Here is a 16077-nt window from a genome sequence, read left to right on the forward strand (position 1 = left end):
GAAGTCTAAATGGTCCGGACCGTTTTTGGTCAAAGAAGTGAGAAGCCAAGGGGCTATTGTGATAGAGGACCAAAAATCAAACCAAGAGTGGGTAGTAAATGGTCAGAGGTTGAAGGTGTATCGAGGAAGCGATTTTAATCGTGAAACTTGCGTTTTATCGTTTGGCGATCCTTGATTGCCTTTGACCGTCGAGCTGACCGACGTTAAACAAAGCGCTCTTGGGAGGCACCCCAAGTTGTATATATTCACTTGTATTTGTGTTATTTTTGCAGGTGGGATTTTTGAGTTGTCGTCGAGCCAGAAACGATCTACTGGTATTTTTGGGCGTGCTGAAACAATGCAGTTTTTCTGCTGTTTCTGGTGTAGCGCGCGTCGCACCCATATGCGCGCGTCGCGCGCTATGTGTACTCAAGGACCCCTTCCAGGCAGAGATGAGGGCGCGTCGCGCCGAGTCTGCGCGCGTAGCGCGCTGTGCGTATTTTTGAAAAAAAATAATAATTTTGTTTGGGCCCACCCATGCTGGGCCCGACCCGGTTCGTTTTCAGAATTGAGATTTAGGGTTTTTGGAGGTTTTGCCTCCACTCTTGCCCTTTCTCCTCCTTGGTCCAAGAAAAGAAAAAGAACAAACACACACTTACTCTTAGATTCTTGCATTTGCCTCTTTATTTTCGCTACTCCACTGTCATCAATCATCAAAGGTTTGCTTTCTTCTCTTCTCTTTCCATTAATTTAGTTTTAGAAGTTTAGGTTTTTAGATTTAGGATTTTTTTTGATAAATTGTGAAAAACTAGGGTAGAAAACATGTTATTGATGCGTATTTTGCTTGCTGGGACCCTTAGAAGGGAGGAGAAGCTTGTTCTCCTCTTCTGTTTTGCAGATTTCTGAAGAATTTTTCTGGGTTTCGCAGAGCGCGCGTCGCGCCCTGTTCAGCGCGCGTCGCGCCCTGGGTTAAATTTTGAATTTTTTTTTATGCATTCTGTGAAGTTGTATAGGGTCTGTTTTGTGATTGATGATGAATGTGGATTGATGTAGGCTATTAAAATTGAGGTTATGCTAACTTTGTTTCAATTTGTGTGTGTTTTGTTTGATTTTAAATTTGTGCAGGAATGGCACCCTTTTTAAAGAGAAAGAAGACTGGTTCTGGTGAGGGATCTTCCTCACAAGCTGGCAGGTTTGATCGGACGAGGTTTCTAGGTCCGGAGCAAGAGGCGAGGTACCATGAGCTTGAAAGCCGCGTTGTGTGGAGTGAACGCACGGTGGTTCCTATTGACCACGGCCTCTTCCAAAGGGCGTGGACTGCTTTGTCTGAAACATGCTGGGACAAGTTGTTCACTCCACCACAATTCTATCAGGTGGAGATTGTTAGAGAGTTTTATGCAAATGCCTTGCCTCCGAGCAGTTGGACAGGTACTGAAGCTTACCCGTTTAAAACATGGGTGAGAGGTAAGGCCATTGATTTTAGCAAAGAGGCTATTTTTGATTTTCTGGATAACCCTCTTGCTTTGGTAGAAGAGTGTCAGTACCATCCCAGGTTGAATAGAGGAAATTGGGATGCAGACAGCATTAGGGACAGGATTTGCAGGACTGGTTTCACCTATACTCTGACTAAAGCTGGGCTGCCAAAGACTTTTACTCGTAGTCAGTTGACGGAGGAGGCTCAGTTGGTGGCTTCGGTGGTCCTTTACAACATTAGGCCACGGAGTCACACTTCTTCCCTCACCATTGATACGGCAGGTTTGGTTCAGGGTATTCTGAATAGTGATAACATTGATGTGTCCAGGATTGTGGCGAATGAGCTGAAAAGAGTCGCCCTGAATGGGACTCTTCATGGAGATGGGGTGAAATGTAGGTTGATTTTTCCTGGTTTAATAATGGGTTTGTGCAGGAAGGCTGGTGTCCGGTTCCCAACTGGTGGGATGATCCCCATGGATGGTATTATAGATGATATTTTTGCTAACAGGTACTGTTTGCCTGGAGGTCGTCCTTTTGGTGTTGCTGCTGGTGCATCTGACCTTCCCGATGCTTCTCAGGCTGTTCCGGTTGCTGCTGCACCGCCTGCTGGTCCACAGTATGGTGATGCAAGTGATTGGAACTATCAGATGCATATGGCGCATCAGAGAGCGTTTATGTTTTTGCAGGATTCTATCCGGCAGCTTTCTCTGCAGCAGCCTGTTGGTTCCAGGGATGATTTATCGGCCTATGCTGCATGGCCTGAGGGCAGGCCAGATCCTGAGGAGGGGATGGAGCAGGATGATCCGGAGACTTCCGATGAGGAGTAGACTTTGTTTTTTATTATTGCTTTATGTTTTATTGTTTTTAGTTTTATGTTAGAACAGTTTTTAGTTGTCTTTGTTTTTAATTTTGTTCCATCCTGGTGGATGAGGTGCTATGAAAGGCTAAGTTTACGCCTTTGGATAATTAACACCGTTTGGTGTGGTTTTTATTTTTATATAAGTTCAGTTTATTTTATTTTTGCATTTATTTATTTTTAAGTAGTTTATTTTAGTTTAGTGTTTATATTTTAGAAATAATGGTTTGACAAGTTGTCCTGATGATTAATCAGCTGGAACACAAATTTTTATTGCCTCCATGAATTTGGATGATGCAACACAATTTGAGTGGTGATGATATAAGTTGAAAACTGTACGCGCAAGGTACATCCTTTATCGTTTTATTTATCAAGTACCTTTGATTCTGATGCTTTTAATTGTACAAATTAGTTGTCATTAATTTCTGTGGATAAAATTAGTTCAATTGTGAATCACTTTAGCCTAGCTGTAGTTGTGAGGAGACTTTCCACTGTGTATATATATAAATTGTGCTGGATACCAGCAATGTGCGTTTTGACTCGTTTTTATTATGATTAATCTTGCATTGTTATTAAATTGTGTTAAGCGTGAAAGTGATCAAGGCGTTTTGTTCTGCACTACGAGTATAACTTCTCTTCCAAATATAACCTACCCGGTGAGTGTGTGAGTATTTGCTAACCACTTTGAGCCATTTTGCCAAGATTCAATCGGTATCATGTCATGCCTTATAATTGCCGATTTTTGATTTGAATCTTGATGACTTTCTTCGAACCTTGAAAAGTACCATGAAATGTGGTTAGGATTGATTCCTTTTCGCCTTAGAATAGGGAGCATTCGTGATTATGTGGTGGTAATATTCAAGTTGGGGAGAATAAAATTTTGATCTTGGTTGTATTGGTGTGTAGAAGAAAATAAATAATTGTTCAAGAGAGAAAAAGAAAAAAAAAAAAAAAAAAGAGAAAAAGAAAAAGGAAAAGAGAAGAGCTTTGTATATAGCTAGTTCTTTTAAAATAAAAAGATGAACTCTTGAGCAATAAAATTGTGTGATCGGTTGATAAGGATGTGTGGATATAATCATGATTTGAATGCTCTCTTAGGAATTGACCCTTTGGTTTCAATGGCCTTGAGAAATGACACTTCCTTGTTAACCAAGCCAAGCTACAACCCGAAAGTCCTTAGTGATTCATGCTTATATACTTTTTATATATCTTATGCTTAGATGAGTTTATAATTAATTCGGTATGTTTGCGTCATTGTCTGGTGAGTGTTAGGATCCTCCATTTTTGTTCTCTCAGTAGAGAAATACGTAGGTGTGATTCATTCTTGAACTTCTTTTGCTTTGTGGAATTTCTGACATAGAATTTGTATATAGGATTAGCATTGTTATCATGGTACTTTGATGAAAACTGGTAAGGATTGATCTTTGTGTACTTTTGGAATTTGAACCATTAAATTGTTCTTGTTTCTGCCTTGTTGTTTCATTTGTGATATTTTGTGTTCCCGGTAATTTATCATTGTTTTGTTTGAGGACAAACAAGAGTTTAAGTTGGGGAGAGTTGTTAGGTGCCAAATTGTGTTTATATTTAGTTTAATTAATGGCACCTTTCGACCGTTTTTATCGGATATTCGTACAATTCCCTGAAGTTTTAGATAATTATTTATAGTTTATAATATTAAGCTTTCATTTTATGTTAATATGTGTTTTAGTTATGATTTTTGTAGGTTTTAGCCAATTTTGGGGAAGTTTGGAGCTTGTTTTGAGCTTTGCAAGAGAGTGCCTGGCAGAAGTATGCGCGCGTCGCGCGGAGATGTGGGCGCGTCGCGCCCTGGGCGAGATATTTTGGAGCTTCCAGGCAGAGAGTTGCGCGCGTCGCGCGCATGGGCGGTTTATAATTTTAAGTGTATTGGCGCGAAGCGCGCTGGAGGGCGCGACGCGCCCTGGACAGAATTCAGAAATGCTATATAAAGGGGTTTTCAGATATTTTGTGTTGGTTGGTTGATCTTGAGAGCTAAAGAACACTTGTGCACTGTAGCAAACAAAGAATCGAAGATTGGAAGCTTTGATCGTCGATTAATCGCCTTTGATGCTTGTTGATCTTCATCCTTTACTTCTTGTGCAAGCTACCATTCTCATGGATAGCTAAATCACTTTTGTATCAAGATAAGATGTAATCTTCCTAGCCTTTTGTATGTTTTTCTTGTGAATATATGTGTATGAACAAGTGATGATCAATATAGATGGTTTAGTTTGTTTATTAAAGCTTTTTCTTTGGTATAAGTGTTTGAGACATCAATGTTTGTATCTAGACCTAACTAATCATCTTTCAAACTATAAGTTGCAGACATGGATTTAGAGTTTGATGTTTACTAAGTATCGGTTCTTAAAACGTTATTTGTATTGTTTAAACGGTGGAGAAATCGTCGGTTAAACAATACGGTAAATCTAACTATATCGTTGCGGACACGGACGATATAGGTGTCGATACGTAATTATATTGATCGTTAGCAAGTTCATAAGCATTTATTTATAAGGAGACATACAAATTTAGGTCGATGAAATCGAATCTTGATACATTTTCTTTAACTTAGAACTTTCATTAATTTACTCTTTGCTACTAAAAGAATTGAATGATCTTTCGCAAACCCAAATTTAAAGTAACATTAACTCAAGACAAAATAGGCTATAGAACGGCGGTGATATCGCAATAATCCCTGTGGATACGATAATAGCGAAAAGTACACCACAATACTCTTTCAACAGGTTCACGGTTTAAGAAACAAAGGATAGAGGCTCAAAGTTTATTTGTACCCACCCCTCTTCGTGATGATCTTCAGTCCTAAGTTCAGTTAATTCAACTTATGCATTCAGGTTCCACGAGACTTTTGGATTTGCACTTTTGATCATAATGATATTTCATAAGCAAAGAGATCTTTTGAGATGGCAGTCACTTCTTCCTTTTGGTGGTCACAACATTGTGTTGTTCAAGAATTTATTGACTTTTATTTTTTCATTTTTTGATATCCCTAACTTTTGCCTTAACTGTCTATTTTGATCTTACAGTCAGCGGGATGCCTTGGTTTTTGCCTAAGTCATTTTTTATTTTTGACTTAGCAGGCTTTTCTTTGTATATATGTTTTTTCATCATTTTTTTTCTTTTTGAAAGATATTGACTGCCTTGCTTAATGATTGATGAACCATTATTAGCTTTTGGTTGACATTTCCAACACTTCTTTGATGTGTGCGGATGAACGCTTGTGATTGAAACCTTTGTTGAAAGGTGTACTGAATGATTCTCTTAAAATAGAATGCACAGTCAAACTAACTGAGAACTAACCTGCCCCAGGTTTATGATCAAGGGTTTTAATTAGTACAAGAAAGAAACTTCTACTTCTTAGGCTCAAAGGGGTTGACGAGGGATTAACATCCTTATATCTCCACTGTTTAGGAATTGAAACAATGCCTGTACATCGTCAGCATAGTCCGCTCAAAAGCATACTGTATGAGGTTGCAGTATCGTTGTCGTCATCCTCCCTCAAAAGGCTTACAGCTTAGCAGGAGTTGAATATCACAAAACATATGCAAAGTAAAGATGCAGTTTAGAATGAGCGATAGCGAAATAATTTATTCAAGACAAACATATGCAATGCACTGATGATGATTATTAAAATAGATAATGTCTATCATGAGTCAAATGTTTAAACAAACAGAAAAGAAACTTGCAAATGAAAGTAGATCTAATGATCCAAAAGTTCTTCCGTCTAGACGTCAATCAGTCTTGTCATGACTAGGCATAGGAGCGGTGATCACCACAGGAGTTTTCAGGAGGGTTGAATTTGATTTCTCTGTCATTGATCAGATCTTGAATCTTATTCTTCAATGTCCAGCAATTTGTTTGTGTAATGTCCAGGACTGTTGGAATGGTACGTGCACTTCGCATTGAGTTTATAGCCAGGAGTGGAGGAGTTAGGATTCTTATGAGGGTCCCTCAGAGTAATCAATCTAATCTTCGACAGATGTTGTAATGTTTGGGCCGACGTCATATTAATCTTGGTGAATTAACACTTAGGTGCATCCGGCTTGAAGAAGACAAAGCTCGAGAAGAATTGTCTCGTAGAAGATTAACTTGAGAAGCTCCTTAAAAGGACAAGAGATGTCTTAGAAAAGATTGGATAAGTGTTTTTAAGGTAAGATTACCTAAAAAGGTCGAGATATGTCTTAAACAAGATTAGCCTAGAAGGGTATGATATGTCTTAAACAAGAATGACTTAGAAAGGCTCCTAGAAAGGTTATGATACGTCTTAAATAAGATTACCTAGAAAGGCTCCTAGAAAGGATGAAACATCTTAGAAAAGATTTCCTAGAAAGGATATGAAATATCTTAGAAAAGATTACCTAGACAGGTTCCTAGAGAGGATATGAATCATCTTAGAAAAGATTACCTAGAAAGGCTCCTAGAAAGGATGAAACATCTTAGAAAAGATTACCTAGAAAGGTTCCTAGAAAGGTTATGACATCATCTTAAACAATACTACCTAGAAAGGATATGACATCATCTTAGAAAAGACTACCTAGAAAGGCTCCTAGAAAGGATAGGAGATATCTTTGAAGAAAGATTCGGAATGAAGCATCAGAATTGCATTTGTCTTTTGAATGTTGAGATATGATTGTATTTGCACCGCACTTGGATAATGGTATTCTTTTGATTATGAAATGACCTGAAAAGGAAAGATTAGTTTTATGAATGCTAATGCAATCTTTTCAAGGATCTTTAAGGAATTTATTTAGCAACATTAGAAAATGATTTGGTCGCCTCTTCGTTTGAAGAACTCTGATTCTTGGATGTTCTTCTATGGGAATCAAGCTCACCATATCCAGTGGGTCATAGCCTCTGATTCGGGATACCTTATGAAAATTCAAAGGTACATGGCTAGAGGAAAATAAATCCTCTTGCCCCTTGATAGGTACGGTGTCTTTGATTTGGAAGACAAATGGCCAGAGGAAAGTAAATCCTCTTGCCCCTAGATAGGAATTCCGTCCTTGATAAGAGCACCTGAGATTGTGCGCCCTAAATCCCTAAGATCCTTGAAAGGGTTAGTTGACATGTGATGTTATGATGTTATGATGTCATGCAGATGCAATGCATTAAGTACAGCGTGGGATAGGAAGGGCAAAAAGGTCCTTTAACAAAACCTGCAAGGAAACAAAGGTTAGTGTGTTATGCGAATGCAACTCATAGCGTGGAATAGTGAGAGCAAACACGTCCTTTAACAAAACCTGCGAGGAAACAAAGGTTAGTAGCAAACGCAAACAAGTCACATAAGTTCCCTTAAGTTTAGAGGCTTGCATGAAGTTCGTGGGTAAGTACCCTTCCCACTGAAGTTAAGTTGGTTCAACCTGTCCTATATAAAGATCGGGTTCTAGGGAGCTCATATCATTGACCTTTCTCGAAGGCGCTTATCTCAGTTCGGCAATCGAATCACCAACCAAGAAGGTCCTGAAAGTCCAGTCCATATGAGTGTAGCTTCGAGTATCAACCAACTTCAGTCGGAACCAAAGCCAGCCATCTCGCTACTTTCTAATAGGCCAAAGTCAAGTTCAACTAGGGTTCTAGGGGCAAATTAGTGCTTAATGACACCACGCAGCAGCCAAGTGTTTCCTCGAGTCGGATCCCAAGGAACACCAGGACAAACAAATGTGTCACACTAACGATGGCAACCAGATCAACCACATCAGTATACGCTGTGCAGTCTCCTTGGTCTCATGCCATTTACCTAAGGTTCTCAGATCCGGGTTAGGATCTTTCACACAAGTAAATACCCATAACAGCCTTTGAAATATAAAGCAGACAAATCAAACAATTAAAGTGAATCCTAAACTCTAAGGTAACCCCTCTTTTAATCGAAAGCGTCCCCAGCAGAGTCGCCAGTTCTGTAATACGGTGAACTGACTTTATTGAAATGTTGCGGATAGCAAGAGTCGCCACCGACTTTTATTTTATCCAATTAATAGAAAGGCTAAAAGAACAGAAAAAGACCTTTTAAAAGATTTTGAGTTCGGGGGGTAAGTTATGCAAAGGGAAGGTGTAAGGCACCCTTTGCATCCATGGTTTTCCATGGGCTCTTAATTGCTTAGCTCACTTGTATATTGTTTGAAATGTTTGAAAATGAGGTGTGAAAAGTAAAAACTTTGAAGAAGAACTTTAGCTTGTAAATAAGCGTAGTCTTTTGAAAAGTATTTGAAAATTAATGGAAAAGGAGTTGGAATTTGAATTTGAAATAGAGCTAGCAATTAATAGCAACTACCCTAAGTTTAGAAATTCGTTCTTTTAGCCTTTCGGGCGAAAGGGTCTATCCATACCATAAGAGGGCAGGAAGTCTTTCAATTGGATGTTTAAGGGTCATCGAGAATAATCGTTCGCCTGTCCCTTGCCATAAAGAGGGCAGGTAGTCTGAGGGAAGGATATAATAGTCATTTTATCTGTTTAGGCATCATGCGAGGATACCTTAGCAATTGGAACAATCATCTTATAAGGCAACATCGAGGGAGTTTCAATAACTCTGAAGGCGACAGGCAACATTGCTTTAGGTATCCTCGGAATTGAGGGACTTTGACTATTAATACGTTTAGAGGCAACAGGCAACAATAAGGCAACAGTATAAGGCAATCAAGGCAACCAGAGGGATTACCCTAAAGGTGTGTGAGTGCAACAATCACGTGGTTCACTTCGAATATTTAATCCTGTATTGTTAGTGATCTAATTTTTTTAAAGGCTTGCACTCCCTAAGATTACTAACCACGCAGTTTAAAATTGCAGAATTTAAAGGCGGAAATTAAAATGTCCTACTCTATTACAATAAACACCTGCGGGGACGGGGGAATTAAAAGATAGAAAAAATAAGAAGGATCAATAATTAGTTTTAAACACTGAATGCCTTGATTCCCTTGAACCTTCGATTGACCCTGAAAATTAAGATGAAAATAATAGGGGTGAGTGTAAGAGAAGTTCCTTAATAGATGAAGTAAACCCTAGTTGAACCTATAAGGCAAATGTAACAATTAATAAACATTAATTTTAAGAAAAAGAATCGGAACTTAGCTTTTTGATTGACATGGCGCGTAGTCGGATGAACCCTAAAAATTTGCGCAAAGAAGAGAAGAGGTTTTAGTGTATTAACTGATCTAACCCTAATTGATCACAAACCCTAAAGTACAAACCCTAAAGGTTTCTTAAGAAAACTTATTGTGACCTACTGGGTTTGTAAGGCTAAAAACGCGTTAATGGGTAACACCTACCATAGCAGTGATTAGTGATCATGATGGAAAGAAATAATCAGGGTTTTAAACATCAAAATATTACCCTAAAATAATCATTAGTAAAAAGAACAAAGAAAATGACTATTTTTAATGTAATAAGAAAGATCGGATTTTTGATTAAATAATCAATGGTTATAATTTTATTATAAAAATCATTTAATGAAATAAAAGAATAAATAAAAGAAAAATAATTATAAGAAAGAAAAAAAGAAAAATTGTTTATGAAGTTAAAAATAAAAAAAGAAAATTAAAAACTTAGCTTAAAATTCAGTGTGGCTTGATCTTGAGGGTCCACCATGGAGCTGCATCCTTGAGAGCGTGAGATCTGATTGCTGGAAGATCTAATGGACCGGATTGGAGAGTGCATCGTACGCATACAGGGAGGCGAAGCGCTAGATCAGGGTTTAAATATTTTGAAAAAAATATATTGTCAAAGCTGGGTGTCGAACCCAGGTTCTGCAAGTCACGTGTCTGCTGCCTTCGCCAGTTGTGCTACAATCAATTAGTCATTAATACAACACACTAAAATAATTATATAGAAAATATAAACCTGAATGGGCCAAGTCAAGGAACAGTTATTGTGGACCCCAGCGTTTGAAGAGGAGCGAATAACATGAAGAGAGAGAGATCGAGAAAATTGACTGGCGAATCAGTCTGGCACACGTGATGGTCCAAAAGTCTTTGTACCACGTCATCATCTTCTTCCCCAGTCCCTGTGGAATTTCCTGCGGAATTTCCTATGGAATTTCCTGCGGATGTTCTTGCCATGTCGCCTTCATCAAACCTGCACATCTGAAACACGATGAACAACAGCGAAACGAAATTCATGGGGACCCATATTACCTAATTATGACTCCCTGAACTTCATGGAGGGGTTGGTTTTGGCCGGAAACGCTCGTAGCCAGGGATACGAACGGACCAAAGTTTTATCCTCAACAATGGCATACCATGGATCTTGCGTGAAAACCTGCAAACAAAGGTTCGAAATTATCCTAAACAGCATCATGTGTAAATATATGCACGTAAAACTAATCCAGAATGCATGAATCGTGAGTTTAAGTTTTGAGAAAACTTAGCAAATTGAAGGAGGCGGAGAGAGGTGCTCTTTCACGTGGCCAGCCTCAAAACACGACTTGCATATGCTCCTGGTCTATTCAGAGACACCATGGGACGGTTTATTCGCGTGGAAACTGGATGAGAAAGAATTTTTTCTTTTGCCCTAGTTTTGTATCTTTTTGTAAAAGGGAAACCCTAATGTTCTATCTCCAAATTTCGTCCCCCCAATGTACTGAGTTTGTTGTGATTATATAGCCCATCAAATTAGGGTTGAAAGTCTGAAAGAAAACGAATCTTTGGTTGGCAAAATATTTGAGAGAATGTTTGATTGGATTTTGCACCAAGTCTTACTATATTTGGATAATTTTACTTTGTGCATATTTCTTGTTCAATCTTGGCCAATGGATGAGATTCGATTGGATTAAATATTTGGGGAATTGATTCATAAAAAATTATCTCAATAAAACTTGATTTTATTTGATTTAACTTGAATTTAAAGGAATAAAATCAAATATAAATGAAATAAAATCATGAAATAATTTTTGTACAACCAATGGGCCTCCCTTAAGCTCAAAATCTCGTGTAAAGTCCAACTCTTAAGGCCTAATGCTAAAAAATGTGAAATAAGCAAATTAGGGTTTCAAGCCTTTTCTCAAAAATTGACCAACTTGTACCAAGCATATCTCTCTCATTTTTTAAGGTATGGAAGTGTTTTAGGACTTTTTAGAAAGCTTGAAGGGTCCTCTAAAACCTCCTTTTGGTTTCATCTCAATTGAGTTTACCATGTTCAGGTTATGAGCTTTTGAAAAATGTGACTTTTTGTTGACCTTTTGGAGGACCTGTAATGTTTTGGCCTATATCTCTCAAATGAAGTATTTTTGGACTTGGCCTATCAGACACAAAGTTGTAGAGAATTCAATTTCCTTCAAACTGAGCTTTGGATGGAAAATTTCTGATGTTCCATGTGGAAGTTATGGTTGGTCAAAGTTCAGTTGACTTTTAATTTAAAAACCCTAATTTAGAAATCTTGAGTTTTGTTGATTTCTGATCTTTTCTTGATGAACCATGATCAATTCTTGATCAAATGGTGAATGATATTTCAATATGAGGATGTTGACAAAAATCAGGAGTTTTGACTGTACTTTGGCCATAGTTTGACTTTTAGGTTAAATAGTCGATTATTGACCGTTTGAGTAGTTGACTGAGCAATCTTTTGAATCAGAGCTTGAAAATTGGTATGAGGATACTTTGAGGCATATGAGAGACCAAGGGTTCTGTTAGAGGTCTTAGAACTTGACTTTTCTTTGAGAAAAGCAAAACCCTAGTTCAGAGGCACTTGTTTAGGAGATATGTAGCTTTGAGCAATTGGAGATCTTTGAGCATTTGAAAGGTGAAATGAGATGGGCAAATTTTGGGGTATGACACTAGCCTAGTAGAGTCGGGAGCGTCGGCTGTCATCAGAGGATGTGACACCCGATAGAACCATGTGACGTACCCCTCTACACAATGCCAATCCTGGGTGGCCTGCATGCGACGATACTCCTCCGGGACCACATGACGCTCCCAGTCCGCAAATATGGCAATGAGCTCCACTCGGGTAACTGTGTCGGGAGCAGCCTCAAACGGTGACCTCGGTATCATCTGCACATGTCCAAACTGCCACATGCACCGCTCAGGGAGATACCTCACCATGGTGTTGGTCCCGCATGCCAACCAGCCAGAATATAACGTGATGCGGTCAAAGGGGACAACAGCAGTGTAGTCACTGAATGACTTCCAACGAATGTCAACGTGAGTTGTGCGGTCGAGGTACCCACGATATGGTCCCACTGCATTGTTCCCCCTTTGGAGAACGTATCGGGAGGCCTTGGGCATGGCGTCCTCGTACGTAGGATCAATGGTGAAGTCGTGGATGCGGGGGAAGTGGAAGATGATCCAGCCCTAAAACACGAAAACGATAATGTATTAAAAATAAATATGAACCATAAATAAATGTGAAACAATTAAAATGAAACGTACCGTCAGGAGTGTGGCGGATCCGGTCATCTGTCTGGCCCTCCAGTTGGAGGCTTCATTCAGCTTCTGGTATAGGTATACCAGAATAGCTGACCCCCAGTTCCGCTGATGAATGGTAGTCACGTCCATGAAGTAGTGGAGGTAGGTCACGTCGACGTATCTTGCACTTTAGTCCACAAAGAGTGCAGTGCCTACCAAAAACATGAACCAGCACCGGAGAGCGCAGGCACGGTGATACTCCATAAACAGGTCGTTACCCGCCTCCTCGTAATCGACCGCCGCCACCAAGTGGTGCTCATAATGATCGCTCAATGTGGAGAACCGGATATGAGGCCCATTTGTCGTCTAGCACTCATAATCAGCCATATAAGGGTCCATACCCAGATAGATCTCCATCCACTCGATCGCATCGACCCTTTGGATCCGGGAATGGTTCAGCAGCATCCCCCTAATCGGCAAGTGGAGAAGACAATGCACATCGTGCAAGGTGATCGTCATCTCCCCAACCGGTAAGTGGAAAGAAGACGTCTCCCTATGACACCGCTCCCCAAAGACCCCCTGCATGCCGTGGCTGATGGTGGTATACCCGGTCATGCACAACCCACCTAGCTTGGAAGCAGTCACCGCGTCATTAAACCACTGCGCCTATGGTTTAAAGAGACCAAAAATCTTCCGTGCGTGGTTCACCATTTTTAAAGTCGACCTTTCCTGTTACAACAAAAACAAAAAACATTGTTAATTAGACCGTTAAGAAAATGTGGAATAAAAATCTAAATAAAAAACGGTTAAATAATAAAGTCAGATAAATTATAAAAAAATACCCCTCCCGCCCAAACACGTCGAGCGACGTGCTCGTGGTAGGAAATCAGCACGGACGTGTTCCTAGGCCCTTCCGGGTAGCCCTCCTCCTCCTCCTCCCCGTGTGGAGGATCAGCATCAGGTATCTCCTCCTCCGCCTCCTGGTATCTCACCTCCTCCTCCTCTCGTACCTCCTCCTCCGTACCTCCTCCGGACGGAATGAAGATACCCGAGGCAGCCGACTCCTCGATCCAGACGAGGAACCAGGCTCATCTGTTTGTACGGGTGCTCGTACTCCACCCTGTCCCTGCGCCGATGCAAGTTGCGCCTCTCGCTCGCGTCTAGCCGACGCTGTCTCTGTCTCTCTCCCCTGTCTGATATGTGTTGGGTTGCCTGCCATATTCCTGAAACAATTGAAATTCATAAGCGAACAGGTTAGAAGGCGAAACAATCAGGAAAAAAAAGCTCTCTGGGTCAACTTCGGAAGTGCATTTCCGAAACTGGTCAGGGAGGTGTTTTCGGAAATGTATTTCCGAAAACACCTACGACTCCTTTTTTGCAGAAAACTCATTTCTTCCCCTAAATGCTTCAAAATCAGATTTTTCCTATCTAAACAACCTAAGTGACTAATAGTAACTTAACTTTATATCATTATCCTAATTTCTAACAACCCTAATTTAAATATCAATGTTACAATTTAAGTTTGGTGAGAAATTACAATTTTGAAGCTTTGAATGTAGCCTTTGAGTAGTCTTTGAAGGTTGTATAGCAACTTTGTAGTGCAACTTTAGAGCAAGTTCGTGTAGTAGCAACTACAAATGAGGAGATTTTTGAAAATATTTGAGTTTTAGGGTAAAATGGAATTGTTGGGGGGCTGTTTTGTTTAAACAGCAGAACGTGCAGTATTTCGGAAGTTTATTTCCGAAATGTTGATTTCGGAAATGCATTTCTGAAATTACCTTTTTTTATTCAGTCTTATTTTAACTTCGAAAATGCATTTCCGAAATAAAGTGACAGTTACGAAATTTTGCTGGAGGTCAAAAAAAAATAGGAAGTAAATAAAGAAATTCTAAAAAAAAAAAAAATTACTAAGGAACAAAAGTTAGGAAGGTTTGATAATGACAACTACATACTTGCAAAACTAAACTTTTTTGAAAATACAATTGTTTTGGCTGCCGCAATTGATTTCTATGCAAAGTTGATACCATTGGTAGGGATTTGGGGACCAGTAGAACGGCCAACAACTCAAATTTCTTTGTGCTAATTTGTTCTTAGTACTACTAAAAGACATTAATGATGTGACATTTTCCTTTCTTCTTTCACAAATGCAACTATCATTGATGTAATGCTAATAAGGCTCCACAAAATAATTAAAGGTCCTACACTAATGTTGCAGTAGCAAATTGTTGATCACATTCAATGTACCAATTAAGATTTAAAAACTGTTAAATAGCATAACTTTGAAGTTAATTTTTATGGATTTGTTCTGAGAGCTTATTATTATCTTTAGAATTAGGTAGGATCATTTACATATTATCTAATATCATGTATAAATACTTATATGTTTAACATTAAATATTGTTTAACATATTTTAAGTCAGTACAACTTAGTCTAGAACACTCAAAGTAACAGAGGATGGGATGATAATAAGAATAAAAAATTCAATCAGACTCAATTATTTTTCCTGACATATAGGAACTAATTAATTAATTAGCTAACAAGTATGTAATAGATTAGCACTAATAATTACTACTAGTAGGTGATAGTAACGGTAATTAAATTGCTAATAATGATCAAGTGATTGATTGCTATTTATAGATCTAATCCTACTTTAATTGATAAGGAAGAGAATATTCTCACATGGGTCTCATTCTCCACACAAGCAACATGTCATGGCGGTGACTTAGAAGGCCCTATTGAAATATTTTATGAAATGTTTATTTAAAACTACATTCCGATATCATTATGTTATTATGTGGGCAGGGGCGGAGTCAAGGTCCAGCTAGCCCGGGCAGACGCCCGGGCTCAATCCCTATTTTCTTTGTACTCTCCCAATTTAGTAGTCGATTTTTAGACAAATAAGAGGTAAAATTAGGGGCAAAATTAGTAAAAATATGGTGCGAAAATTAAAACAGATGAATAGTCAATGGTGTAAAACGTTTGCCCAGGCTGCATAAAATTTCTGGCTCCGCCACTGTATGTGGGTATATATAATTGAATTAGTAGTAATATTTATACTATATAATTAGTAATTAATAAACATGTTGGGTTTGGAAATAAGAAAATTTTAGTGAGATGCTGAGAGATAATTTTGAATTGGTAGAACAAGCTTTCGGTGCAACAGAAAGCAAGATGACTTGCATCCGTTTAATATTTAAGTTGGTAAGAGAATAAAATGTGTGTAAGTAAGAAAGGATTTAAATACATGACATGGGACACTTTCCTCCTTATATGGTATGAGCGGTTAAAATCATTTGTGTGAGAAGAGACACGTTGTGCGGGTGACTGTTGAATTTAATTGGACGGTGATCGACATGTCTGGATGGTGGAATTGTTTACCCTTAGTGGAATGAGGGACCTTG

The sequence above is a fragment of the Vicia villosa genome, linkage group LG5, assembly GCF_029867415.1.
Source record: "Vicia villosa cultivar HV-30 ecotype Madison, WI linkage group LG5, Vvil1.0, whole genome shotgun sequence".
In the NCBI taxonomy this organism is placed as follows: domain Eukaryota; kingdom Viridiplantae; phylum Streptophyta; class Magnoliopsida; order Fabales; family Fabaceae; genus Vicia; species Vicia villosa.